The sequence below is a fragment of the Patiria miniata genome, unplaced genomic scaffold, assembly GCF_015706575.1.
Source record: "Patiria miniata isolate m_02_andy unplaced genomic scaffold, ASM1570657v1 HiC_scaffold_26, whole genome shotgun sequence".
NCBI classification, from domain to species: Eukaryota; Metazoa; Echinodermata; class Asteroidea; order Valvatida; family Asterinidae; genus Patiria; species Patiria miniata.
In genome coordinates, this window is record NW_024037065.1 from 5,501,881 (window position 1) to 5,507,007 (window position 5,127).

The 5,127-nt window shown below is 42.5% G+C and overlaps 1 pseudogene; it reads left to right on the top strand.

Annotated features, from left to right (window-relative positions):
- The first annotated feature begins 557 nt into the window (after positions 1-557).
- LOC119734120 lies at positions 558-4,576 on the top strand (annotated as a pseudogene).
- Positions 4,577-5,127: the final 551 nt, after the last annotated feature.

A 5,127-nucleotide genomic window follows, 5' to 3' on the forward strand; every position in this document is an offset into this window, starting at 1 on the left:
TTGTAACAAAGTGAAAAATCCAGAAGAAACTAGTCCATCTTTCTCAGTTTTTCATGATCATTCATATGTGACGTCCTCCGAGCAACCGAGCGAAGTCACCCATCTTCTCCAGCGTCCCCTGACAGCACCTGTGACCCCCCTGATTGAGCTTGGTACCCACATCCTGAAGACGAAGTTGACGCAGTCGAGAGATGGGTCCACAACGCAGTACAGAACCGAGGGCCTGATAAGATATAAAGAAAACTGCTTGTCAGGGACTTAAAATTAAAAAATAGTTGTATATTTTCTATACCTTTTTTTACCATTGTCCAATAGGCTTAACTGAATTGTTCTGAAATGTTCTATTCAATAGCCTCTGACAACACATTGTGTGCCCCAGCCTCGCAAAAGCATCGGGGATGCATGCTCTTCCACCATCAGAAATCGCTCCAGGGTTCTTGACAACACCAAAGGGTCTTGTCAGCATGGATGCTAGTGAGATACAACAGAACGATGAGCTCCAGGTCTCTGCCCTGTGTAAAGAATTGCAGGGCATCTTGCAGGAGGTTGAAACTTAACACCATCAGGATTCCTGCAATGAAGCACCTTGCTGTCAAGTCTCACCTCGGAATCTCTGGACGCGCATCAGGGAATTGAAGAAATGGTTGAAGGGCTACAACATCTTAACTGAAGGCGAACAGGCCCTGCGTCAACAACAACACGACGTGGTAGCCGACAACCTGTTCGTTGAAAGTCCTCCCTTCTCGTTCCCTGATTAAATTAACGGAATAGTTACCATCGAGCAAGCCCCCTGCGTCGGTGTTAAGTCCCTCGTAGCCAAAGACACGAAGCAACTAGAGGAATATCAGATGTAAGAAAAATATCAGCGTTTAATTTATGAAATAGGACAAAAAAATATGTTCAGATATTATAATTCATGTCAAATTCTTTCAAATATGCAGGCGGGACCAGCTGACCTGACACAAGGGCAACATCCCACACAATGAGGTCTGGGTGAAAGTCGGAGGCGATAAGGGAGGAAGGACGTTCAAGCAAATGATCCAGGTCTGCAACGTTGAATGTCCCAACTTCCTTAGGCACACCGTCGTTGTCTGTGCTTTTGCTGCAAGGGACATCAGCGACAACCTGAAGACTGGTCTTCGACGCTTCCGTCAACAAGTTGCAGCACTCCAGTCCGGCACTTGAAAGAGCCATAACGTCAGGCTCTATGTGTTCAGGGACTACGAGTATCTCTGCCGTGTATATGGGATTTTCGGAGCCAGCGGTAATAATGCATTTTACTCTTAAAGTATTTTTTTTTTTTTTTAAGTGGCAAACACTTTATTTCTCCTTTGAGATAAGTAAAACTTTCAAAAACAATTGAAATATCTTTAATGAAATGCTTTTCTTTCTTGAATAAAGGGCGCCACTGTTGCCTTTATTGTAACATCATAAAGGAAAACATGCAGCGGCCCCGTGGAAAAAGACCACCATCCCAGCAGAGAACCCTACAGTCCCAGAACAACGACCTTCAAGGATTCAAGGAAGCTGGTTCCAAACTCTCCAAGTCCAAACTCTTCAACAACGTGATTGATGAGCCAATATGCGCTATTCCATTGACCCAGGTGATTGTAAGCGCGTGGACATAATCTCTGACTTTTAACAAAAACTGATTAATATAAAGATGTGTTGTTTATTTTATCGCTAGGTCTGCCCACCCGGACTTCACATCAGCCTCGGGTTATACCTCAAACATTTCAACAACAAAACTATGAATTTTCTTGATCTTACCCTGTCTAATAAGCCCTTCACTCTAATGAATAATAGAATCCACTACCGTGTCTTCCAAAAATCCTTTCATAAGTTCACATATGTTAATTACAAATCTAATCACAACCCCTGTGTCTTCCGAGGCATCATCAAAGGAGAATGTCATCGGTACAAGACACATAGTGCAGATAACAATGAATATAATCACATACTCCAACTCTTAAGACTCCGACTTAAAAGGTGCGGTTACCCTAATAGATTAATTGAAGAAAATTCCCTATATTACAGAGAGGAATCCTGCACTAGATTACACACTTTTAAAACACCGAAATATGCAATTCTTTGCAAAATCCCGTTCAACAAAGCCAGCAACAACGTCAGGCAAGCTAAAAGAATCCTTAAAAAAAACACCGGCTTACTGGGCCCAAAATATGGCGTTAACATCTCCATCACCAACAACCCTAAGCTAAAACAGTTGTTTTGTACAAGCCGCAAACTGCACAGGAAGATTGATAACTTCAAAGTATAATAATAATTACGGACAGCCGCCAACTATGATTGTGAGACATGATATAACCTCTACCCATTTTAAATTTTAATATATTTGGGGTGTATACATCCTTATTAAGAATTCCCTTCAAGAGCCACAGGTTTATGGGCGCGTTATTCCTTCTTAAAAATATCCCTCAAGAGCTACAGGTTTGTGGGCGCGTAGTTCCTTCTAAAAAATATCCTTCAAGAGCCACAGGTTTGTGGGCGCGTAATTCCTTCAAAAAATATCCTTCAATAGCCACAGGTTTGTGGACGCGTAATTCTTTCTAAAAAATATCCTTCAAGAGCCACAGGTTTGTGGGCGCGTAATTCCTTCTAAAAAATATTCTTCAATAGCCACTGGTTTGTGGACGCGTAATTCCTTCTAAAAATTATCTTACAGCAGCCACTGGTTTGTGGGCGCGTCATTCCTTCTATAAAAGCAAAAAAAATATCCTCCGACAGCCATTCCTATACCGGAATGTAATTCACTATGAAAAAGATCGCGTTCACTCATTAAAAAAAAACAACTTTCAACTAAATTACGGGTAGCAGCTCACTACGTGAAACATGGTACCGTGTTAGCTTACCCAGATAAGGTTTTCTAAGTCATTCATATCGGTTATTGTTTTCACACTTTTCCTATAATTTACCACACGCCCTTAAACACATACAACCTTCTTTTGTATTAAATCAAAACATTACACCGAATTTTATTATAAATAGTTATAAACGATTGATTCGTATCGATTAAAAACAGTCGATAAACTCATTAGACATTATAATTGTAAACAGTCTTGTATAATTTTCTTTGAAACTCAGCCTTCAAGTTTTATCTGTAAAAACTGTAAAAGCTCAATTTAGTACCTTTGTTTCTTCAAGACAACCGGAATTCCCTTTGCTGAATAATTTTAAAATAGTATCGAATGTAATAAAATATAACCACAGAACTGTCAGTATATCGCGTGCATTTTGAGTTCATATTGTTTCCTCTCTGTGTGCTCTCTGTGTCTTTGAACTACCTATCCCCTCGTGCCGGGCTTGACATTACTGGATCTTTAACCGGTGGACAAAAGGACGACACCGGGCACATTCCTGAACGGTTTTACAACCCACTTTCTTCCACGGCGACTTTCTGAACGTCTGGCGTATCGCGAGGTACGTTAGGGACTGTAGTGGACTTTAGGTTCACTCAAACATCAAAAGAAGGTGCATGTCACGACCTAGACATGCAAGCGGCGGCTGTGCTTGCCAAGAAGAACCAGGAAGTTCCGGTTACTGTGGCACTTGGCTCTGGGTACCAGAAGCTCGTGTCTGAGTTGAAGGCAGCTCTGCAACTAGAACAGCAGGCAGAGGCCTTGCTTGGATGAGGAGTTCAAACTAAAGGAGGTCCAGCTGACTGACACTATCTTGACATCTGAGGAGGGAAGTGCTGACTTGGAAGACTACATCGTTGCATCAAAGGCACTGACGGAACAACGGGAACGCCTGGTAAAATAAGATGAATGAAAGTCAATTCAGAAAATGAACTGTTCGAAACTGACAAAAGGATAATTCCATTTTTTCCCCTCTAGTTGACGGAAGCGGGAACCCTGAGGAAGAAGACCGCGCTGAAGCCAGGGCAAGGTCCTCTAGCTGGTCAACTTGACATCAGGAATTCCGGGTGCAGCGCCAGGCTTAACATGGGAAAAGCTTTGTTGGGAACCATGTGCAAAAATGCTGCAAGGTTAGTCAGTAAAGAGATTTGCAAACCATGTTTAGCACATTAATCATGCAAAAAGTGCGGACAAAATAAATACAATCTATGATTGCCTGTTATTCAATGACAAGAAGCTTATACATACGTGTAATCCTTCCTTTGAATTGTAGCAAGAGAACATCGTGCGCCTGACGAATGCCATCATCGACAGGACCGAACAAGTATGCCCTTCCCTGGTGCCTGAGGCAAGAACAATCGCTGCGAAGTATGCCGAACTATTCCATCTGTTCAGCACTTGTCACCGGAAGTATAACACCTCTTCAATCCTGGACGACCATGCTGTAGATGCATTAGGCCAGAACATTAAGAACTACCTGGCCTACTTCCGAGCCACATTCCCATCAGAAACTGTGCCGCCGAAGATGCGTCTACTCGAGAATCATGTCATCCCCTGGATTCGGCAGTGGCACTTCGGCCTAGGGTTCCACGGCGAGCAAGGAGGCGAGTCCGTCCACGCCCATCTGAACTCCCTCCGTCGCGACGTCCGAGGACTGCGGGATGACGTGGCCATCCTGCCGTCTGTCATCCGGACGCACACGCTCCCGCGACTTTGTTTAAGTTTATATTTCACCCATCTATCCTCATCGTAATGCATGATTTTGTTGTTTTTTAGTTTATATGATTTTGATTAACATTTACAGGTGTACAGTGTAAATAATGTGAGCCGGTAATGTAAAGCTTTCTTGTACTTGAAGATCGGTATAGGTGTATAGTGTAAATAAAGTTTTGAAGGTTAAGTATAGATTTCACGTATTTTTATTCTTTTTTCTTGTATAGTGCAGAAATATGAACAGTTCAAGAAAAGCCCCTCTCCACAATTAATTATATTTTTCTTCGCCCCCGCCCAACCCTTTTTTACAGGGGATGTATGGATAATCGGCGACTTCGTGTACGCAGAGTGGCTACCAGGGTAGGGAGAAAGGCACAAGTGTGGAATTAATGTAACAAAAATAGGGACAAAACTTAAAGCCCTGTGGCCACATCCAGTGATGTTAATCGTTCACATCGTAACCAACGATTTGGTCGGCACATATTGTTTCTGTAGTATGCGCCAGCGTGCTGCAATATTCATGCAAGAATGTTGTAAT